Raw genomic sequence first — 25351 nt, forward strand, 5'->3', positions numbered from 1 at the left:
CAGTGGTTGGGAGTCTGCCTGCGGATGCAGGGGACGCGGGTTCGTGCCCTGGCTCCGGGGGGGTCCCACGTGCGGCGGAGCGGCTGGGCCCGTGAGCCGTGGCCGCTGGGCCTGCGCGTCCGGGGCCTGTGCTCCGCAGCGGGAGAGGCTGCGGCGGTGGGAGGCCCGTGTACCGTTGCCTGAGCCTTACCTCATATGTTACACCGGAATATTTCAGGGTAAGCTCTGTGCATTCGTAATTTTTGAAATCAGATCTGAGGTGCTCAGAATTTGGCAAGTTCAGATATTTATCATGATTCAATGCACAGATTATGAAGAGTCATCAAAGAGAACAAGACTTACTTTATTCTGGGATAGCCTGATTCTGGAACAAGGAATTACCTTCTTGATTAGTTAGATTGTCTCCAGGGTCTCTGTCCTTGTCCCAGAAACTGAGGTTCTTTGAAAAACCAAAGAAGACAATGGACGAAGTGATCTGCTGTGGTATTTGCATCTTGAGAAAATTACCAAGGTACTTTGGAATAGAGTTCAGACATCCCATCCTGCTGTTCTTTGGTTGTAACATTTTAAATCTCCTCTCTCCCAGGCAAGTGAATGTATCAGGATCTCTCCAGTTCTACCAACGTACCTACAGAGGAGACTAAATGAATCAAAATGAAGTGTTCTCTGCACCACTATACTGGGGTCTGAAGGTAAGTCTGCTGAATACATTTAAAAAAAAAAAAGATAGTATAACATTTGTAAGTGAAATACTCACAATGAAGTTTTTTATGGTTCAGATGGGAAGTAGTGTAACAACTTACAGTTTGTCTTGGAAAATCGAAAAGGTTCTCATTTGAGAACCACTGCAATGAGTTTGCTATTACTGGGATGGACAGGAAATAAGCAAGTTAATAGAAATGTTTTCTTGGAAGTTTAAACTTATTAAATAACATTTAACTATGATTTGTAGGAATTTTTAAATTCTAAAATTCTTTCCTGTGTCACTGAGCCCAGCCATCGTCCTGATCCTCAGGGATGTTAAATGATAAAGTATTTGTATGTTTCATGAGTTGGGTGGTGCCAGAGCTCTCCACTCCTCCCCCACACACCTGCACACACCACACACGTGTGTACAGGGACGGATGTCCACGCCCACAACAGCTGGCCTGTCTACAGCCTGGGTCTAGAAGAAACCTGACTTTTAAGGTTGCTGTTCTTTTTCTTTTAAATCATGATCTTACTGTTGAATACAAAACTCAAACAAACATGATATCAGGGAAAGTCACAGCAGGGTAGTTTACGGAGATTAGATTTCTTTAAATTACCAAAACAGTGAGAGCAGGAGGTCCTTAAAATCAACATTTTATAACCTGAATCATGCTCATGTTTTTGCTCCTTTGCTTAGAAAAACAGTATCGCAGAGTTGACCTAACACTGGCTAGCAGTGCATGGCACAGTTGGAGAGAAGCCTGCAAACACTAAGTAGCATCCGAGGAAGGCTCCTCCTGCCCTTTGGATCTGTGCCAGGCTGAAGTTCTGAGACGCTGGAGAAGAATCCTTTTCTTCACTCACAGAAAAACATTTATATAAGAACAGTGTATTAAATAATATTTTTATTTAAAGGTTTATTTTAAGTTTCACTGTTCTGAACCCTAAAAATGAGCATAGGTGAACAGACCTGCCACCAATCCCCTACTGGCAAAACTGTCTCTTTACTATTCGAAGTTCAGTTGAATACAGTGATTCTCAGAATGCAGTCCCCAGACCTGCAGCAGCACTCCGGAACTTGTTAGAGAAACAGATCTCAGGCCCCACCCCAGACTTGCTGAATCAGAAACTCTGGAGTGTAGGACCCAGAAATGGGGGCTTTAACTGGCCTTCTAGGTGATTCTGATGCAGGCTCAAGTTGAGGACTACTGGATTCATACAATTCACTCTGTGAAAAACCAGCTGGTGTTGAATATAAGCCAACCATATGCCATTGCTTACTGATAACATAGAAAAACCAATAGTCTCTAGAGCACTTGAGCCTTATTCCTAACATTTTTCTCATGTCAAAGAAAAGGGAGTAATGCAGGGATGAAGAAAAAACATGTTTTTCTACCAAGTCCCATTGATGTAAAAGGTGAAAAAATTAATTTAGTGTCACATAAAGGTACAAAAAATAAGCCCACTTAGATTATCTTTTTGTTCCTTCCAATAAGAAATAGAACATGTTCAATTTGCCTTTTTTTCCAGTTAACTATGAGGAACAAAAGACAAAGCCAGGAAAAATAACTGTTTTTTATTGTGGTTAATTAAAGGAGAGATACCAGATTCTACAGAAGAGCTTATTTTCTTGAAGGGCAAAGTCTTTCCCTATATTTCCTTATGCACTTAGCACACTCCTTAGTCTTAAATAGGTATCTAATAAATATTCATTAAAATTGACAGAAAAGGCAAATAGGGGAAAAGGAAAAGAAGCAAAAAGAGAAAAATAGAAAAATACCACAGGGAGAAATATAAACCTGAGAGACAGAGAAAAAGATAGAAGCATCTACAAGAGAAGGAAGACACCAGGCAGAAACTAGAAGAAAATGACAGAGGTAAAAAGAAAAGAGATGATACCCTGAGAAACAGAGAACTAACCTGATTTATCAATTATACGAATAAAGCTCATGAACTTCAAATACAATGATATAGCTACTCAGGCGTGCAACCGTTTCCCTTTTAAAAATTATTTCTGAAACTCTTTGTCCCAAAATGCTGGCTAAGTTTCAAGGACCAAGAAGCAGACTCTTAGGGACACAGGATTCTACCTAAAGAAGGAACACTTTGGGCTTCCCTGGTGGTGCAGTGGTTGGGAGTCCACCTGCTGATGCAGGGGACACAGGTTTGTGCCCCGGTCCGGGAAGATCCCACATGCCACAGAGCGGCTGGGCCCGTGAGCCATGGCTGCTGGGCCTGCGCATCCGGAGCCTGTGCTCCGCAGCGGGAGAGGCCACAACGGTGAGAGGCCCGCGTACCGCAGGAAAAAAAAAAAAAAAAAAAAAAAAAGAAGGAACACCTTTTGTCAAGAAGAGATACTTGGATCTGAGATGAGTTGCTTGTGAGACAGCGAGCACCCCGTCACAAGGTATTCAAGCCAAGGAGGACAGGTGACAGATGCTACAGCGAGCACCCCGTCACAAGGTATTCAAGCCAAGGAGGACAGGTGACAGATGCTACGAGGAGTGTAAGAGATGCTATATCAAAAGAAAAGGGGGAAGGGGGAGGTTGGTTCTTTTAAAATCTTCAACTTTACTGAGAATGTTTCTCAGAGTTTCAACTCATAGCTGCTGTTTCACAGATATGTAAGCATGGGAAACATGGCTCAATGGACCAAAGCCTGTGAATTCTCACCTTGAACCAAAATTCACCTTAACCTCTGGAACAGTCACTACCCTATCTCATGCTTGGTTTCATCTCTGCAGTGAGAATATGACCTCACAGCAGACAGTGCAGATCACTAAGAAAAGTGGTCCTGAGAACCTAAAAAATGCAAATGCTCAGTGATTACCCTTTAGAATTTGTCAATAGTGCTTTATAGCAATAACTGAATAGTTCCAGAACAGTTGTCAGCAGAGTTGGCCTAAGGGAAAAACATGATCTGACTTAAGTGTTGGCAGGAGACATTCTACTCACTCCCAAGGAGGGACCTACTTGTTCGAGAAGCGACATCAGAAATCATGAACTACGGCAGCACACAAAAACAGAGCTGGTGGCCACATCTTAAAAGTCAGAAATGATGATCCAACTCTGGAACATGGTAGTTTTTCCAGTTAGTTCTTCCATTCAGGAAAGCACCAGCCCCTCCATACAGCTTAACTGGATACTGGCCTTTCAACTTTTCATCTCAGGCAATAAACAAGAGAGAGCAATGAGGAAAGACAACCCACACTTCCATTGTCATTAGATGTTATACATTCACGTCATTATATAGTTGTTCAAACCCATAGAATGTACAACACCAAAGGTGAACCCTAATGCAAACCTTGGTCTTTGGGTGATAATGATGTGTCAGTGTAGCTTCTTCAGCAGTAACAAATGTAGCTCTCTGGTGGAGGAGGCTGATCGTGGGGGAGTCTGAGCACGTGTGGCTTATAGGGGATACTACCATATCTTCCTCTCAGTTTTGCTGTGAACCTTAAAGTGCTCTAAAATAGTAGAGATAGTGAGAAACTACATGAGACATATATTTGTTTCATATACATGTGTAAAGATGCAAGTATGTCCACATGGGGACATACGCTATCTTTCTTTTTTTTTTTTTTTTTTTTTTTTGCTGTACGCGGGCCTCTCACTGCTGTGGCCTCTCCCGTCGCGGAGCACAGGCTCCGGACACACAGTCTCCGCGGCCATGGCTCGCGGGCCCAGCCGCTCCGCGGCACGCAGGATCCTCCGGGATCGGGGCACGAACCCGCGTCCCCCGCATCGGCAGGCGGACTCCCAACCACTGCGCCACCAGGGAAGCCCCAGACATACGCTATCTTTCAATCTCTATGAAGAAACCCCTTCTCTGCTGTCTGGAAAGTCTTCTTCTGAGAGGGGCGGGCCTGGACTTGTGTGCATCTCGTTGGTCCCCTTAGTGCCTCGCTGCATGTCTTCAAAGCAAAGCGTCCGGGGGCAATTTGAAGAAATCTTTCCTTGTGCAGCACTATCTTACCAAGTATGATCGTTCTTGAATCAACTGAGCTAAGTGGACAAATAATATCTTAGCTTCCATGTGAGTATTGTTTTACCAATAAAATAGTGGATTTTATAGCATTTTCTACTAATCAAATTGTTACACCATTAAAAAAAAATCAAATCAAGGGAAGAGGCAAGAATTTGATTATAAGGCTCTGAAGACATGATTACACAATTATGGCCTTGGGTCAAGGCTGGGAGGCAGTTCTTTCTGTGCTGGCAATGAAGGCTGATTTATGATGAGTGCTCAAAGTCGTGGTATTCTGGAGCAAAGGGAAGGAGGATACAAGTACAGCCCATTAACTGTGCCCCTGATCCTGGCATTTGGAGTTCCTTCTCCACTTGAAGAAAATACGGTGTTGATTTTTAACAGGACCTACCGTTAGGTATCCAACATAGCATGTCTCTTGTATTTCTGAACAGACTCTAGCAGAATGCAAAAGAGAGAAGAGGCCATCTAATTAAGTACCTTGTCCACAGAAAAATAAAGTGGTAATTAATGTGTTTATGCAGTGCAGGTTGTTATGAAAACACATATCACTTTTTTGAGATCACATTCTTCTCTTGCCTCATAAAAGTTAAGAGAACTAGCATTTATTGAGTACCTACCAGGAGCTAATAATTTTAGAGACATCATTTCCTTAAATGTTGACAACTAAGCCAAGTAGATATTATATTGCTCCCATTTCCAGGTGAGGAAACTAAAGTCAAGAGGATAAAACACTTGGTCAATGTTATCAGACCGTTGATGGGAGAGCTAGGATTCAAAGTTGTGTTCGGTTACAAAACCAGAGTATTTTCTATCACATGTTGTTGCACCATTTTCTAGACTTATCATTTTGGAGTTCTAAGGGGCCTTCTTTCATTGCTGGTTGTCAAAAAATAACAATTATAGACACACACACACACACACCTATTCATATATGTGAAAAACTGAGATACAGTGTAGTGTGGTGGTAACGTGCATGAATTCTGGAGCAAAACTACTGGGGTTTAAATATCTGACAAGCTGTGTACGCCTGGGCCAGGTGCTTTGCCACTCTCTGGCTCATTTCCTATTTGTACAACAGGGATGCTGCTAGTGTAATAGTTAAGAATGGTGTTTGGGACATTTTAAGCACTTTGCAAGCATTAGCCAGTACTGTTGCATCGACAAGGGTAGAACTCTTGAGTAATACTTCTCATTCAGTGCATCTTGCTGGAACAATGAAATTTAGTGCTAAGGAGCTGAAGATTAAAACTGAGATAGGGCTTCCCTGGTGGCGCAGTGGTTGAGGGTCTGCCTGCCAGTGCAGGGGACGCGGGTTCGTGCCCCGGTCCGGGAAGATCCCACATGCCGCGGAGCGGCTGGGCCCGTGAGCCATGGCCGCTGAGCCTGCGCGTCCGGAGCCTGTGCTCCGCAATGGGAGAGGCCACAACAGTGAGAGGCCTGCGTACCGTAAAAAAAAAAAAAAGGAAAAAAAAAAACTGTGATAGATTTATAGAGCAATTAGCTTCATTTCTGCTCCATGCCCACTGATTTCCTAACACCCCTCAGCCATGTCAGTGAAGATCATGGGTCAAAAGGACTTCCTGAAATAGAGTGATTTTACACTCTCTACAAAACACCATTTCTTGAGGATCAGACAGTAAGTTAGTCATGAAATGGAATTTGAGCCTTTTACCGTTGTAATTAAAAATGCTGATTTCATAGGCCAATGTTTATAGCAGCATTATTTACAACAGCCAAGAGGTAGAAGCAATCCAGGTGTTCATTGGCAGATCAGTGGATAATCAAGATGTGGTATATGCATAAATGGAATACTATTCAGCCTTTACAAGGAAGGAAATTCTAACACATACTATAACATAGGTGAACCTTGAGGACATTATGCTAAGTTAAATAAGCCAATCACAAAAGGACAAATACTGTATGATTCCACTTATGTAAGATACCTAGAGTAGTCACCTTCAGAGACAGAAAATAGAATGGTGGTTTCCAGGGGCTGGGGGAGAGAGGAAATGGGGAGTTATTATTTAATGGGTACAGAGTTTCAGTTTTGCAAATGAAGAGAGTTCTGAAGATTGCTTGCACAACAATATGAGTGTACTTAAAACTACTGAACTGTATACTTAAAAATGATTAAGACGGTAAATTTTATGTTCCATGTATTTTACCACATTTAAAAATTGTTTTTAAATACTGATTTCAATCAAACCAACTGTAGCTACCACAGTGGCCACCAGTTAGGGGAAGGGTGTTCCGTTGTTACTGATCTATAAGATCTGATGAAATTGTTAATGCTTTTTCCTGTCAGCAGCCAATCTCAGCGACAGGCTGCAGCTGCTGTCTGTGCCCTCCAGTCCAAACAACGGTCCAGGTCACCCACTCTTGGCCTTTGATTCTTTCCTAGCGGAGCTACAAATATGAATGCACGCTTGTATCCCTAGGTGGTCACCCTGTTGAACCCCTTTACATAAGGGAGAATAAGGGACAGCGCTAAAATCTTCCATATAGGTCAGCTGTGTCATATCACACGGCAGTCAGATGTAATGTTTGTGTTTCCGATGCCATCGGTGGAGCTCTAGGCAACATCCCATGGTCTCTGTGTTTGAACTCTGTGTCTTTGCACGCTATATGAACATCAAGTCTGCATTTGGAACTTGGGCTATTCCCCCCAAGCAGGGTAGGCTTGAGTCCCTTCATTAATCAGGACCACTTAGATTTCTCTGATCAGTGGTTTCAATGTGAGTATTTTAGATTAGATTTGCTGCCTATCGATTCTTTTAAAATGTGTTTGAGTTTCACAAGTATGTGTGAATCTTGGATCTTTTATTATTCCCAGTTGGAAAGGAGGAGTGGGGAGGACAAACATTTCATGTTTCAGCACAAGTTGGAGCCACTTTCAAGTCCAGCATATTAATTAACTAACAAATGATTGTCCTTCATAATGGTCGTATAGTATAAATAAGATTCTACTTATTTTACTCATAATTACAATAAATTCTTTCTGCTTCCTTCTCTGACTGCTTCCATACTTCCACATGTGTGTGTAAGGCTGTGTGAGACAAAGTGTGTGTGTGTGGTGTATCTGTTATGTGGCATCCTGAAATTTGAAACAAGGGCAACTCATACTATTGAAAGAGCAGACACTTTTGTTTCTGAGACCTATGACACTCCTACAAGCTTATGTCAAAAAGCCAGCTGTCAAATAGCTTATAGAAAATAAGCTTTACAGAAAATTAAAAGCAACGTGACAGTGTTTCACCCTGAATGTCTCTTGATTCAAACTCTCTTGAAAAGTAGAGGCCAAGTGCCACCTGTTACTGGAAGGAGGCCATATGACCTCCGACCAGACTGCTGCCAGGGAGGTGTGGCCACATCTGTGCTTTCCATCAGCATCCACCTTCTTTGGCCCATGAAGAGACTGGGGCAGAACTTGGTTAAGGAGTGGAAGTTGCTTTCAAAAGACTGAGATGAATGAACTGCTGGGATCAAATGGTTATAACAATGACTGATTCGCTTCCGCACAATCCTAAGAACTGACTTGTCCTTGACCTTCCAGAATATCAACCTGTCAGGACCGTGGAGAGAAGCCACAGCAAATGGTGAGACCACTGGGTGTGATCTGTGGGTCTTGGTGGTAAAAACAAAGTGACTTTTCCTCTCTTTCAGCCCCCAGACTCTCAGGTGCAGTAGGACACTGTCAGGACTGAGCCTGTGCCCTGAGAGAACTTGGATGGCCCGACTCAGAAACCAGAAGTGGCCTTGGCAGGAACTATCTTAGCAGGGATCACAGACTTTTAAAAGAAGGGGGAGCAAGAGCTTTAAACCAAGTTTCCCTTTACGTTCTGCCAAGGACAGGTGTTTGCTTTGCTCAAAGAGAGATTTCACGCATAGCAAAGAGCAGTAGTAGGATTTTTCGGCTATCATAGCTGGGACTGACTGACACCATCAGGGCATTATCACTCCAGTGGCTTTCTACGAATATGATATTAAACATGTACGTGTGTGTGTGTGTGTGTGTGTGTGTGTGTGTACACAATGCCTGAATCAGGTAAAACCACCACCCACCATTTCCCCAGCATTCTTGGGTATATTTGCAATATTAGGGCAACTCTCTTATCCTCTGGTTATTAAATATTAACACAAGTACTTTATTTACAACATCTCCTTTGATTTTCATTACAATGCTATGAGATAGGCATTATGTCTCCACTATATAGATGGGGAAACTGATGCTTAAAGCGGTTGAAGAACGTGCTAAGGTGGCATAGCCAGGAAGTGGCAGAGGTGGGATCTGAGCTGAGGAAGTCCAGAGCTTTGCTCTCAATCCTGCTCCCACAAGATAAGTAGCACACGTTGTATCAGCTGCACAAAGTCACTAAAGAATCCCAGGTGAACATCTGCAAAGCCCATTCACTAATCTTCCTCTCCTTTGCAGAGCTGACCCACAAGCACGAAGTGTGGCATTGCCTCCCCTGCCACCTCGGCCAGTGTCCCTCTGCTTATGCTGATTTCATTCCTTTCCAGTATTAACATCGGACCTACCTTCTTTCCATGACCCCGATGGCCAACCCTCCCAACAGCATGTCCTGCATAATAGACTCAGGTGAAAAGTCCTCGCCCATCTTTCCTAGCAGAACCGCTGTCCCTCTGTGGACTTCTCAAGAGGCACCGTCTGTGCAGCCAGAACTAACCACCCAGTCTCCTCTTTAACCAGGGTTCCCAAATACCACATCCTCTTGACGGCTACACACAAAGGAGGCAAAGTCAGTTTTTTAGCTGCTGATCATCAGCTTACTCTTTCTGCTGTCTCCTGGATTTCTCTATCCTTTCTCTTCTAGCTCTTCAATTGTCTGGATTCTTTAAGAAGCTGCCCTGTGTTGCTGTGTTCAAGATGATAGATCGATAGATAGTTAGGATCTAAATAGATAGAACAGGGGATGGATAAGTATTGTATGTGTATGTATATTATTGATTTGGGTTCCCCCAGAAGCAGACCCTGAGATAAGGATCCACGTGCAGGTAGGAAACACCAGTAGGAGAATAAAGATGTGAGAAACAGGGAAGAGAAGAAAACTAAAGGAGAATAATCAAACAACTTCCCATTGAAGGCAAGCCCCCATTAATTCCCCTGGGGGATTCTGGGAGACTGTAAAACTTGTACTCAAAGTGGATTATTACTATTATCTCAAGCTCCACCCCAAATCTACTGAATCAGAATGTGAATTTTTAACAGGATCCCCTAGTGATAAAGTTTATAGAGTACTGGAGCAGAAAATGTCTCAAAGTTAAACTAACGAAGGGGTAAGAAAGTTGTGACATTTATCCCTCAGCTTCCCCATTTGATACTGGTTTGGGGCCATTTTTGAGGGTATTAATTCTCTGGCACTTCTGGCTTAACCTTTGTATTGTTGGAACAATCAGGCTGCAGTGGCCAGAAAGAAAGTCCTCAGACAGAAAATTAAAGGTATTAGCAGTAAGCAGCTCTTGGCACATACAGCTATAATAAGTTCAGCTATGATTCAGCTACATATAAATATGATATTAAAGCTAAGATTGAATTGCAATAATAATAACTACCATGACTGTAATACTGATTCAATGTTAACGGTACATTCGGTAGATTGAAATAATAGGATTTCATCTGGGCTTTTATTCTAAATAAAGTAGTTAATTTAACTAGCAGAGAAATACCATTATCACAATTAACTTTAGAAGCACTAAAATAAATATATATATATAGTTTTTCCTCAGTAGTTATTTCAGGCTCTCTCAAGTAGGCCATGAGGGAGGTCAGGAAACGGGCTCCATATTTCATTTACTTATTATAATTCCTAGTATTAACCCTCAGGAGGGGTTGGGAGGCAGGCAACCAGTGTTCTTCACTGCAGTGTCAAACAGTGCACCATACATATTCTGGAGTTCGTTCAAGAGCTGAAATTATAGTGGAAAAAAAAAAGACACTCCTATTATAATGCTAAACACGGTAAAGACATTTGGATGACATCCAGAAAAATCCATCACGGCTCCCAGACACAATAAACTAACTACAATAAAGCAATTTCAAGGAAAATGTTAGTTCTGTTACCCATCACTTGCATTTTAAGGGGGTATTAGGGTATTTCATATCACACATGGAAAAATTCAAAAAAAATTCAAGATGCATCAAAAGTTTCTAAATCAGCTTGGAAAAAAATTAGAATAGTAACCTCTTAGAAACATCAAACTTAAAACAAAAATCCTAAATAAGATTTTAATGTTTAAATAATAGGGTTATAGAAAGGTGGGAATCCAAAATTTTTGTTCCTCACAGGATGTATTAATTATGAGCTTGAATTACAAGTTCAACATGAACTTCATTAAATAAAATTTACAATAAAAATGAATGAGCTATATGTCCTGTTCTACATTTTTGCTCAGTACAATACCAAATGAATTTTAAAATACTGTAAACTTACACTTATTATTTATTAACCAAGTACAAAATAGAAAAACCTTTCATTTAGAAAATAAAAAATTAACGCATGGAGTATATTCTTAACATTCTTAAGTAATGAAATCCTAGGGCATATATTCTTATGCCTCCTTCTCTCCCCTGTTTCCCTTCTTTCTGCCCTTTAGCTTCCAGCAGCAAAATCAATTCTGTATCTATTAAATAAGTCTCACCTGAATCCACTGAGCACAGTGTTTTCTGTGCACTTCCTCACACTACGAATTAGCTGCCTTCTTTAGAATAAAGTCTAGTGAAATCCTGCTTTTGCTGACATCTTCTCTTTCTCTTTATGAGTAGCTGCTGCTCCGGCCAAGGCACTGAGGAAGATATCCGTGGCTTTAAATCATGTATTTATTTATAGTACGGTTGACAGGCTCACTGGTGTTAGAAAGAAACGTCCTGCCAAATTTGACAGTTCAACTCCTTGCTCTGATCCAAATTTCAGCTTAAAAAGCCCCACAGTGTGGAATGTCAGTTTGGATTGAGGAGGGGGGTATTTTCTTCAAATAAATAAAATGATTTCCCCTTTCCCCGAAGTCTGTGTAGGAAATAACTTGTAGAGGGACCAAGGTACGTCTGCTGAGGTTAGGCTGGGCCCACTCACCAGCAAAGGACTCACTTCTGAGATTAGAGTTAAGAAGAGTGCAAACTGTGATGGGTCTTTGGGATGAGAACATATCTGTGAACACCAAAGGTCCAAAGCCAAATGGGTTGGTATCAAAAACTAACTGGGTTCCAGACCAGTGCTGTCTAATAGAGACAGAGCCACGAAAGCGATTCTAAGTGGTCTGTAGCCCCATTAAAAAAGTAGAAAGAAACAAAGTTCATTTAAATAGTATATTTTTAACCCAATATGTACAAAATGCTATCATTCTTAAGGCTGGTGATATAGGTAAGTGCTTTTTTCATACTAAGTCTTCAAAATCAAGTGTGAATGTTACCCTCACAGCACATTTCAAGGGTCCCAAAGCCACCTGTGACTAGTTGCCACTGTGCTGGCCAGCCCACGTCCAGACAATATGAACCAGATTACTTCTAAAGTACTTGCAGGATCTTTAAGAACCAGATCAAAAGCACTAGCTGAAATCATGAAGCCAGACTTTATTCTTATTATTGTGAGGTCTGACCTCTTTCATTTATACTTGGAACTCCAGCTACCTAAGAGACTTTTCTCTAAGGATTATTTTTGTCATCCCAAATATTTTGTCATTATTTTGTCATCAATTTCACATACTCTCATTCACCCGAAACACATGTTATGAGCAGCACCCCTCCACCACACATATAACCCTGCAGTAGCCTATCCTCCAACCCTTGGGAATTGCTTTAAATTAGGAAAGTACTTTAATTCTGATTTGCTTTTTAGTACAAAAAGCAGCGTCAGTATGTTTTGTTTAAAAATGTGTTCTGCCTAAGGTACAGAAGAACCCTTATGTCAAAGCTTCATCCAGGTTTTTATGTGGCCAGAGGAAGGACGTCAAGAAGCAAATAGTTGTTATTTGAAAAAGTTATATATGCTAGGGCTCATTTTTAATGTGCTGTGGGCCTCTGGTCAAGTTGTGGAATTAGGAAGGAGACAAAGGCCAACCTGTCACTTCAGTACATCATAATGTATATTGCCATCCCCTTGAGGAGCAGTCTGAGTACAGTTTCCTGTAATTAGAAAAATGTTTCTTATCCTCAATATGGATCTTGATTGTGATGTTTCTGAAACTTAATGTCTCTTCTGAGACAAGAGTTACTTCTGAGATGACTCAGAAATAATAAGGCATATTTTCACATTGTACTACCAGGGAAATCTCAAAGAGCACTGAACTTGGAGAGCCAACATTTATCCTGGACTGTCTTCAGGAATCCCCCTACCTCCCAGTGAGAGTCTAGCTTAACTTGAGAAATGTTTTGCTGCAAGTGGTTGTCCTAGGAATTGCACTGGTTGAGGTATAGAAATGAGTAGGAAGGGAATTCTAGGACGTAACTGCTACCAGTGTGTAGGGGACAGGTTTCTCCAAGGGGAGATGAGGATTCACATTCTATTGGTTTGAAGAAGGAAGACCTCCTTGCAGAGAGGTAAAACCTGAGGATCAGGAGCCAGGGCTGGGTACTCTGTGTATCTGTGAAGGGTTTAACTTTCTGAGTGATTTTTCTGTTGGACTATTGGAATAGTTTTGTGGAGGACACACTATTCATTTCTCCTCCTATATTCTTTTACGGCTTTTTGATAAAAGTTTTCTGTGATAGAATAAAAGCAGAGTTAGCCACATAATTGTAGGGCAAGTGCAAAATGAAAATGCAGGAACCCTTGTTCAAAAATTATTAAGAAGTTCAACAGAATGTGGTATACACTTATAATGGAATATTAGTCTTAAAAATGAAGGAAGTTCTGAGACATGGTCACTAGCAAGCAGCAGGATACTAAAGACAAAAGAAAAATTTTAAAACAGTCAGAATAAAAAGTAAACTACTTACAAAGGAACAATAATTGACTAACAGCAAAATTCTCATTAGCATTACTAGAGGCCAGAAAACAATAGAGTATTGGGAGAACATAGTTGTCAATCTGGAAGGTCCTATCTAGCTAAATTATTATTCAAGAGTAAAAGTGAAATAAAGACATTTCACACAGGGGCTTCCCTGGTGGCACAGTGGTTGAGAATCCGCCTGCCAATGCAGGGGACAAGGGTTCGATCCCTGGTCCGGGAAGATCCCACATGCTCTAGAGCAACTAAGCTCATGTGCCACAACTACTGAGCCTGCGCTCTAGAGCCCGCGTACCGCAACTACTGAAACCAGCATGCCACAACTAGTGAAGCCCGCATGCCTAGAGCCCGTTCTCCACACAAGAGAAGCCACCGCAATGAGAAGCCCACACACTGCAACGAAGAGTAACCCCCACTCACTGCAACTAGAGAAAGCCTGTGCGCAGCAACGAAGACCCAACACAGCCAAAAATATGTAAATAAAATAAATAAATTTATTTAAAAAAACAATTTCAAACAAATTGAGCCTTAGAGAGTTTATAACTCACAGTCTTTCCATCATTGAAAAAAACTACAAGAGGATGTACATCAGTAGGAAGAAAACTAAACCCAGTAGGAAGGACTGGCACACAAGAAGTATTTTGCAGTTTCTCATTCTATCCCTATGTCTCTTATAACTTTTCATATTTTCTATTTCTTTTTTTTCTCTGTGTTTCATTCTGAATAATTTATTCAAATTTTTCTACTTTACTATTTCTCTATTTATCAAGTTGCTAACAATTTTCTGTGATTGTTAGGATTAAGTTCCAGTAAAGGAATAGAAAAACCCAATATAGCCGTGGCTTTAAAAAAAAAAGGAGAAATTCAATTTTCAGTCAAGATGGAGGAACAGGGCCTGGATTTCTCCTCCTATTTGAGAAAAAAAGAAGAACAAATATAAGAAGCAACAGTTTTTAAGACACTGGACATCAAGTAACAGAGGATAGTGATCCTAATGAGAAACAAATAAGTCCTATAATTGCCCCAGCTTGCTGCCTTTCATTTGGAGGCTGTGTCACTAGGAGAGGGAACACAGGTGGAGCCTGCTGATCTCCTTGAGTTGAGGAGATGGAGCTGAGAGTCTCAGAAGAGCAAGACAGAGTTCACAGGATACAATCCTGAAAAGAGGAGAGCTGCGCGGAGAGAAAAACCCGGAGATCTGCAGCAGGGTCTCCGTCAGGAATCAGTTGAGTAATCATCAGTGTATGTGTATGAGGAAACGATCTGAAGCTAGAGAAAGAACCACCCAAAATGATTAGAGGAAACAGTACCTGAGCTCACACAGGAATAGCGCCCATTCATTTGTTGGTGGACACTTAGGTTGTTTTCATGTCTTGTCTATTGTAAACAATGCTACAGTGAACATGGGGGGGGGTGCATATATCTTCTCAAGTCAGTGTTTTCTTTTTCTGTGGATAAATACCCAGAAGTGGAATTGCTGGATCATATGGCAGTTCTATTTTTAATTTTTTGAGGAAACCCCATACTGTTTTCCTTAGTGGCTGCACCAGTTTATGTTCCCTCCAACAGTGCACACGAGTTCCCTTTTCTCTGCGTCCTCACCAGCCCTGTTATCTGTTGTCTTTTTGATAATAGCCATTCTGACAGGTGTGAGGTAATATCTCACTGTGGTTCTGACTTGCATTTACATAATGATTGGCAATGTTGATCACCTTTTCATGTACCCTTTGGCCATCTGTATATCTTCTTCGGAAAAATGTCTATTCGTATCCTCTGCCCATTTTTTAATTGGATTGTTTTTTGTTTGTTTGGGGCTTCTTTGCTATTGAGTTGTATGAGTTCTTTATATATTTTGGATATTAGCTCCTTATTAGGTATATGAATTACAAATATTTCCTCTCATTTAGCAGGCTGCATTTTCATTTTGCTGATGGTTTCCTTTTCTCTGCAGAAGCTTTTTAGTTTGATGTAGTCCCATTTGTTTATTTCTACTTTTATTTCCTTTGTTTTTCATGTCAAATCTAAAAAATCATCACCAAGACTGATGTCAGGGAGCTTAGCTTATCGCTTGTGTTTTCTTCTAGGAATTCTGGTTTCAGGTTTTACATTCATGTCTTTAATCCATTGTGAGTTCACTTTGTGTATGGTATAAGATAGGGGTCCACTTTCATTCTTTTGCATGTGGCTGTCCAGTTTTCCCAGTACCATTTATTGAAGACCCAGCTACTTCTTTTTTATTTTTTTAATAAATTTATTTATATTTATTTTTGTCTGCGTTGGGTCTTCGTTTCTGCACGCGGGCTTTCTCTAGTTGCAGCAAGCGGGGGCTACTCTTCGTTGTGGTGCGCGGGCTTCTCATTGCCGTGGCTTCTCTTGTTTCAGAGCATGGGCTCTAGGTGTGCGGGCTTCAGTAGTTGCGGTGCACAGGCTTAGTTGCTCTGCAGCATGTGGGATCTTCCCGGACCAGGGATCGAACCCTTGTCCCCTGCATTGGCAGGCGGATTCTTAACCACTGCACCACCAGGGAAGCCCAAGACCTAGCTACTTCTTTAAAAGACTTGAAGTAGCTACTAATTACCTAGGAAAATAGCCAAAGATTTATTACCTGACATATATTTTATACCCTTGTGTACTTCCCCAGTTTTCCTTCAATTAGAGGGAGATGACTGAGTGACTTACACTCCACAGTACTACATAATGGGGAAAGAAACCATAGATCTTATATATGGTTTCCACTGTCTAGACTTGCTTGTTTTAGATCCATCTAATGCATGAAGGATAATGGGACATTTTCCAAGACTAGGAAGAGCAACATGTAAGTGGAGCTGACGTCATAGTCCTTCTTGTGTTAGGAAATTTCCCATCATTGTTCCAAGAAAGCAAACACTTGGGAACCACACTGCAGGAAATGAATGGTTTCACATCAATGGTCATTTGCCATGTAGTCTGCAGTGTCATAAAATGTCTTATAATGATGGCATCTCCTACTCGACCTTCCCTTCCTGAGGAAAGTTTGATTCTTTCTAGAGAATAAATTGCTGACTGAGGATTTACATTTTCTCTTGGAGAGAAGTTTTTCTCCATGTTCATGAAAAATTATACTAAGAATAAATGATGCTGAACGTTAGGCTTTAGGTTGATATTTCCAATGCGCTTACTACTTTTGATAGGAATCAGGAAAGTCTTATATGTGTGATGAAGATGCTCTATGCCAAGGACGGGGAGTTTCTGAGTCCATGAGTCTTCAGTATGCTTCTTTGGGCTAGTGAAGAGGACTTTCCATTTACATTTTTTAAAAAAATTTTATTGGAGTATAGTTGATTTACAATGTTGTCTTAGTTTTAGGTGTACAGCACAGTAAATCAGTTATACATACACATATATCCACCCTTTTTTAAGAGTCTTTTCCATATAGGCCATTGCAGAGTACTGAGCAGAGGACCTACTGTATAACACAGGGAACTCTACTCATTTACATTTTAAAAATAATAATAAAGGAGACAAGCACCATGCACTTTCATCCAAACAGGCGAGATAAACATCCTATTTTTTCCAGAGTCTAGATTTTGGAAAATTACAGGCTGCCTGCATTTGAATTCTGTTCTCATTTTTATGCTGCCTGTAGTGGCCTTTCTATATACAAACAACATTTTTTTTCACTTCCCATTAACTATTGTTCAAACTCCCTTGTATGTTTCCCCAGAATCTTCATGATCTGGCCCTTGCTTACCTCTCCAGCTTCTTTTTTTTTTTTTTTTTTTTTTTTTTTTTTTGCTGTACGCGGGCCTCTCACTGTTGTGGCCTCTCCCGTTGCGGAGCACAGGCTCCGGACGCACAGGCTCAGCGGCCATGGCTCACGGGCCCAGCCGCTCCGCGGCATATGGGATCCTCCCAGACCGGGGCACGAACCCGTATCCCCTGCATCGGCAGGCGGACTCTCAACCACTGCGCCACCAGGGAGGCCCCTCCAGCTTCATTTTTTATCCTCCATAACACACACATATACACATGCTCACTTCCCTCCAAAAGCTCTATCCCATCCTCCGTGACGGGGCACCACACTCACACACTGCAAAGCAGCCATGTGAAAATTATCTCAGTTCCATGTATGGCTACGTTCCCACCAGCCTCTGGGCCTTTGCCCATGCTTTTTTATTTGCTTAAAATACTGCTTTACACATAGCCTTTGTTTGAATACTCCCAAATTCATATGTTTAAACCCTAACCCCCAAATGGATGGTATTAGGAGACAGGGCCTCTGGAAGGTGATTAGGTTATGAGGGTAGAACTTCCATATGGATTTAGTGTCCTCATAAGATGTGGAAGAGAGTAGATCTCTCTCTGTCTCTGCTGTGAGGATACAAAGAGAAGGTCTGTAAACCGGGAAGAAGACCCTCATCAGAACCTGATCATGCTGGTGCCCTGACCTTAGACTTCCAGCCCCCAGTACTGTGAGAAATAAATGTTTATTGTTTAAGCCATCCAGCCTATGATAATTTGTTTTAGCAGCCTGAACTAAGACAGTCTTTAGCTAACTTCCACTGAGCCTCCCTTTCAGCTTAGTAGGCACTTCCTTTGAAAAATTATTGGTTAACGCTACCAGCCAAGATTAGGTCCCCTTATATGTTCTCCTGTCCTCCCTACCATAGTGCTTATTTCACTGTATTTTTGGCATATTTATTTTCTAAAGATGGCCACAACTCTATCTCCTGTCCCACACAGTCTTATCTTGTTCTCCTTCATCAAGAGGTTGGGGCCAGAGGTTGGAGGAGTCTGATTCTCCTTCCCTGGGATCTAGGCTGGCCTTAGTAACCAGTAGAGGGTGGTGGAAGTGATGGCCCATGATGTCTAAGGCTGGTTCAGAAAAGGCCCTGAAGCTTTAGTCTGATTTTGTTGAGACACTTGCCCTGGGGGAGGCTAGTTGCCACGTGAGAAGTCTCCCTTAAGATGATCTCCCTTAAGATAGTCATGGTGGAGATGACTCATGTAGGTGTTCCAGACAATAGCTCCCAGATGACAGCTCAGCAAGGACTGCCCGCCAAGTGAGTGAAGACATCTTCGGATAATTCTAGCCCCCAGCCCTTAAGTCACCCTCAACCATGAGTCTTCTCAGCTGAGGCCCAGACATCATGGAATCCTGTACCCTATTCAAATTCCTAAGCTGCAGAGCCATGAACATAAGAAAGTGGTTGGTTTAAGCTGCTAGATTTGGGGGTGATTTGTTACAGAACACTAGTAAGTGAAACATTATTGTATAAATGAATGTTCACTTATCTAGGCTGTAAGATCCCACACCAGATTCTACAGGCATGAGGGGGCGTCTATATCTGATTTGTTTGCTATTATAACCTTAGCTTTTAGCTCAACGCCTGGCATGTAACAGGTATTTGGTAAATAATCTTAACTAAATAAATAGGTGACTGGATTGGTGTCTTCTTTCTCTGGCTTTGTGTTTATCCACCTCTTTCTCACACCTTACGTTTGGTCATCTAGTTACTGACAGCTGGTTTGCCCAAGACACTGTTTTTCTTGTCTGTCAAGTTCTACATTATTGATTCCTACTGTGTTCCTCTTGACTATTCCTTGTCCCAATGTTTGGGATAACGAAGCAGCCAAGTGAAAGGCCTTGTACCTTGTGGGTCACTAACAAGTCAATAGAAAGCAATTCCTGTCTCGCTTCCCCAGCCTCTCTCTGGCTTTCTTTTCTATCACCTGAATGCCTCATCACAGCCAGAAGAGAGCCTTTATGTTCCCCATCTGTCTTCAGAGCAAACGAGGCTGGACACAGCAAGAAAGGGCTCTCAGGCTCCTGCCTGGATGGGTTGGCTCAGTGCGCTCATCCCTGGCTCCATTCCAGTTCAGTGGAGTCTTGCCCTGGACTATTCGCCCCCCTCCTTTGCAGGCTATAGGACTGGCCCAGCAGTGAGCAGCTGCTGCTGTGCAAACGTGAAAGAGAGGCAGCACTCAAGCCTTTAGCAGCCCATGTTCAGCTTAGGCCACGTGCACGTTGACATTTGATAATGTTTTGATGAAAAAGCTTCTGAGTAGCCCTGCTTTCACCAAAAGGCGACTGGAGTGAAGGGAAGGGTGACTGGAGGCCAGCAACCCTCTGAATCCCGTCAACTTGGGGGTAGTCTTTGTGAGGGTGTGGAACCATCCATTAGAAAGATACCGCCTCTGTCTTTCCACACACCCTCTAGGACATGGGGATTGGAGAGCCTGCAGAGTTAACAATCATATCAAAACAGCACGTCATCCACTCTGGCTCAAGGAGCCTAAGCTGGGAAGGAGGTGGGTGGGGAATTCAGGCACTGGGCTGTATGAGATAACACCCTTGCCTTAGAAAGTCTGTCACCTTCTCCCTCCACCCAAAACCCTTTCCCTGCTCTTACACATGCATGCACACACACACACACACACACACACACACACACACACAAGGCCGGGAGGAGGCCCAGCATCCTGAATCACACCTGGTTCTATGCACGATGGTTGCAGCCTTCTGTGTTGAGTATTTGCTCCAGTTACAGAGAGAATAAAAATAAGAAGAAGAAAAATAGGAAGGATAAGAAGAGCAGGCGGAGAGGAGGAAGGGCTATCTTTTACTTGGTATTTGCTGCATGCCATGAACTGTAGTAAGAACTTTTTTGGGTATCATCTCATTTAATCTGAAATAACAACTTACAATATAGGAATACTTTCTAATTTGTAGAGGAGGAAACTAATGCTGCTCAAAGAGTTTAAGTAATTTACCCAAGATCACACAGTAAATGTTGGAGCCAGAATTTTTAGCCACATTGGGCTGCCTCTAAATGCCATGTTCTTTCCACCCAGCTAGGCTATAGTTGGTTCTATTATCGCCTAAATGTCTCCAAATAGCCTACAGGGATGAGTGTTCAAACAGGATCATGACGTGGGGATCACTTTGACTCTGCACAGAATTGGACACCCCAGTGTCACATCTGTCTGAATTCCACTGCCTCTCACATGACTACCTGGACGCCTAAGCACTGCCAGGAATTCCTAACTGACCTGGAGTTCAGTGTCCTGGCCATGCCTTGAGGATCAAGAATTCAAGCTATGGGGTTCCAACACAGTGCACTACACCATAGAGAAGACGGTTGAGAAATCCAGTTGATGGCCTTAAGCCATACATTGATTTATGCCCAAGAATGCATTTCTGTTTCTGGCGAAAGGAAAGCAACCCTCTAAGATTTATTCTGGTTGACCACATTAGCTGTTCTGATCACAGCAGCCACTGTGAATTGAGCTGGTTTTGTTAATTCCCCACTATACAGTGCATTTACAAGCTCTGTCTGGTTAGGCAACACAGAATCAGTAATTTCTTCAAAGTTTACAGTCAGTGATAAGAAAATGAAAGACTAGAATCAAGTGCTTAGGCTCTGAATCAAGTTACTCAAAGATTACAAGGAATTCCCCAGAATTCAAGGGGAGGAGAGAAAAGCCTATTCCAACAGGCAGCTGCAGATTTGATTCTGATCAGGGTTTACTCCTTTAGTTTGATTCACTTTGACCTTTGAAGCCTTACTGTGAGCTAGACGTTAAGCTACAGAGCAGAAATAAATGGTCCCACATCCTGAGTTTAACTAGCTCACTATACCTAGTGATTATAGAAAAGAAGTTACATATTTTGACAGATTGCTTTGTCATTTACTGCTCTTTGGTGGGTCAGAAAAGAATTGCTCATAACATATGCATGCTGATTTTTGGTTCTCAAAGTCAGAATATATGGTCCAATATGTAATTATAACAGATGATAACTTACATATAAGTTACGGTGCCAATAAGTGGTATCTACATCCTTCAGTTTTAATATACTTCACGTGACCACTTAATCCTACATTGGAGGGAAAAAAAGAGCTTCTCTCTACCAATCCTACTTTTTAGAATATGATTAAGAAGTTGAATTTTACCTACTTGGCTGAGCAAGTAGGTAATTCAGACCTACTTGGCTGAGCAGCATTTATCCTCAGGATGGAAAACTCCGGACTTCCCAGTGGTGATGGTTTACATTAACTCCAGAAGAAAAAAGGGAAAAGTTAGAGCAAGTAAGAAAGAAATAAACAAAAGGAAACAAAACTTTAGCTCCAGAAGAAAAGACAGGAAGTTCAGGAATTCAGAAAGACGAAAGAAGGCAAAAGAAAAGATAGACCAAACACTGTTAGGAAGAACATTTTTTAAAATCTGAATAGCAGGCCAATTTACTATAATCCTTCATTTCTTTGCTTACATACCCAAAATAGGATGCAACTTAGCTTCAAGTAAATGACATCAAACACCAAAAGCACCAAACAAATGACTCATAACTTAGAAAATCAGTTGAATGAGCTATAAAAATGGATCCAAGTTTATTTTTAGAATTTAATAGAGCGGTTTCGTTTTCCTCTAATAACATGTCAGAATATACAGTGGCATTCTCTAGGGTCTAGAAAACATATTTAAAGACATCGTCAATTCTATTTTAACATGGTACTCGTTTAATTTTTTTTTTTTTAGTTAAGTGAGTAGAACATTACAAAAGCACTCACAAAGCTATCTAACCATGATGCTTGAGAAAAACAAATGAGGAATGATTGTGTACGATAGTAGGATGAATTATAGAACTGGAGCAGTAAAAACGGTATTAGAGATGGTGCTTCTCACCTCAGGACCTTAGTATTTTCCCAGTCTTCAAGAGTTCATTGCCAACACCCCCAATTGTGGTCCATTGTAATGGTGGTCACATTCTTTAATGGGCCCTATTTTACTGAGTCTGTGTTTTATTTCTCCACCAGTGCCTTTCTCACTTGACTTTTAGCTTGTAGTCATTCACCACATAAAAATAAGATGATTGGATGAAAATGCAGAATAATAACCACGTAATATGAAATATGCCATAAATGCGGTGTATACATATTATATATTATGGCAAAACCTTGGTAATTGCCTGTCTGGTTTAATTTTCAGCTGAGTAAAGGGAAAAAATTCTGAGGTTGTGCTATCTTTTGCTCTATTATTATTATTATTACAAATATCTGTATTGGTCAGGGAACCACATAAATCCATCACTCCAGCTTTATAGTTTTCAAAGTTTCTGGAATTGGAAGCTAACCTAAGGTAAAACATTTACTCAAGCACAGCTTTCCAGAGTTTTCTTACTTTTCTCATCAGAAATGAATTTCAAGTTAACCTTTAAATAATAAGAAACAAGAGTTTCCTATGCAATTGTGGGGTAGCTAAACCCCAGGGTAGGAATGGGGGCAGGACCCAGGGTGAGGACATCGTGTTCTCACTGATCCTCGTTAGTGATGGCTCTAAACACAAACAGTCTTCTTGGATCTTGGAGTCCTGCTGGGGTCTCTGTATCGAGAAGGTGTCATGATTTGGGGGTGGAGGGTGGATAGTGATAGTAAAAGCTTGGGCAAAATTCTGGTGTGTACCAATTCCAGCCTCTCATGTTTCTACCCTTTTTAGCCTCTTTTCCTCCAACTTAAAGTCTGAGGAAAGCTTGCCTTAGAGGCACTTCAAGCCTCTGTCATGGCAAATTAATCCTCAGATTTCTGCAAACATCGCATGAATATGCCAGGTGCTAGAGATTCCAGGATAAATTACCCCAATTCAGAGTCTGGTGGAGAAGTTTATACTAGTTTCCTAGGGCTGTCGTTAACAAAGTACCACAAACAGGGTGGCTTCAACGACAGAAATTTATTTCCTCACAGTTCTGGAGTCTGGAACACTGAGATCAAGGTGTCTGCGGAGTTGGTTCCCCCTAAGGGCTGGGAGGGAGAATCTGTTCCATCATTTTCTCCTGCCTCTGGCAGCCCCAGGCATTCCTTGGCTTATTGACAGCATTCTCCCATGTCTTCACATCATCTCCCTTCATGTGTTTCTGTCTCTGTGTCCAAATTTTCCCTTTTTATAAGGACACCATTCATACTGGATTAGGGCCCAACCTAGTGACCTCATCTTACCTTGATCATCTGCAAAGACCCTATCTCCAAATAAGGTCACATTCACAGGTACTAGGGGTTAGGACTTCAACATCTTTTGAGCAATTTAACCCATGACAGTTGTTCAAATGGGTAAAAATTCTAGAGTCTCTGACCCTCCATACTGATCTTCATCACTTTCTGAGATACTGCATTATGGGCTTCTACAACCCGGTTCCATTACAGACTCCTCTGTTACTTCACTGCTTTTGTCTCAACAATTTCAGCAACACTTGAGGCCCCATTTTGACTTGGAAGTTCCTACCTAACCCCAGGCGGCTCCCTAGTCTTTGCCCAGCACATCTCCCCCATGTCCTTCCCTGCACACTGACCCTAATTTGTTTCAAAGACTTAACTCTCTGTTCCAAGGATTTCACTGAAAAACATCTTTCACTCAATAAGCACTTTCTATGCCTATTGCTCTAGGCTCTGCTCCTGGAGCTCAGCACACACACTTGCCTTCAATGAGAAACTCAGTCTAGTGAAGGACATTAAAGAGTAAAACACAGAGGAATAGAGGTTCTGGTAGGAGCGACCACGGGGTGCTATGGGAGTGCTGAATCCAGGCTGGGGTGAAGGAGAAGAGAACAGGGAAGGCTTCATGTCGGAGGGGACACCTGAGCTGAGTCTTGACATATATGCACTAGGATTTATCCAGGTAATTATGTAAAAGCAGAAAAGATAAGCAGTGAGGTGGAAAAGGATACTGGGACAGATAAAAAGATAAAGGAGAGTACATAAAAAGATGCTAATTAAATACTACAATTATTAGGTGAATAAAGAGAAAAGAGGGTAGTGTGCTTAAAAGAGTTGGGTGTGAGCAATTTTCTTTTCAACAAGTACAAACAGCTTGTCTTGGTCAGCTTGGGTTGCTATAACAAAATACCATAGACTGGGCAGCTTAGGCAATAGACATTTATTTCTCACAGTTCTGGAGGCTAGGAAGTTCAAGATCAAGTTGCTGGCATATTTGGTGTCTAGTGGGGCTCTCTTCCTGGCTTGCAGATGGCTGCCATCTCGCTGTGTCCTCATGTGATGGAGAAGTTGTCTCTTCTTGTAAGGGCACTAATCCCATCACAGGAGCTCCACCCTCAGGACCTCATCCAAACCACACTACCTCTTAAGACCCCACTTCCAAATACCGTCTCTTTGGGGATCAGAGATTCAACGTATAAATTTGGAGGCACACATTTAGTTCATAGCCTAGCTTTTGCTGATATTAAGAGGAGAAAGGAATGCATGTTGAAGAAGAACTGACTGACAAGTTCTTCTGGCCCACTCCCAAAGCCCATGGACTTGATTGCTGAAAACCATAAGACTCCTCTGTAGTCAGTCAAAAGTATGATCAGTTAGCAGGACTCTAATAATGGTTCATCACTCAGTATAAGCATAGGCCCATCTAAGACAGTCTTTTATTATTTAGCCATACAAACAGAGGCTTCTCCAGAAACCCACAGGTTTGCCCAGCTCAGGGCCACAGAAGGGTGACACAGCTCTTCCCCAGCCTGGGCGTTAGCAATCTCAGCTAGACAGGAGAATTGTTCAGTTTCCTCCCCAGCCAGCATGTGATTCATGGACTCCTGTTGCTCCACCACTCTGGTCACCTGATGTCATGGGGTCCTCCAGAAGCCTATGACCTAATGGCTAATTTAAGACAGGAGGCCTATTCCATTTAGCCTCCTTCACCTCAGCATAGGACTCCTTATGCTCTGACACC

The 25351-nt window shown here is 41.8% G+C and overlaps 1 protein-coding gene across 1 annotated transcript in view; it reads left to right on the forward strand.

The window, feature by feature from the left end:
- Positions 1 to 25351, forward strand: part of NEDD9 (neural precursor cell expressed, developmentally down-regulated 9) — a 297774-nt gene that overhangs the window by 52885 nt on the left and 219538 nt on the right. Inside the window, exon 2 of the mRNA XM_082638858.1 lies at positions 587 to 692. The gene's annotated coding sequence lies outside the window, so the exon portion shown is untranslated. The remainder of the gene's footprint in view (positions 1 to 586; positions 693 to 25351) is intronic.

The sequence above is a fragment of the Mesoplodon mirus genome (assembly GCF_964341445.2).
Source record: "Mesoplodon mirus genome assembly, chromosome: 12".
Taxonomy (NCBI): Eukaryota; Metazoa; Chordata; class Mammalia; order Artiodactyla; family Ziphiidae; genus Mesoplodon; species Mesoplodon mirus.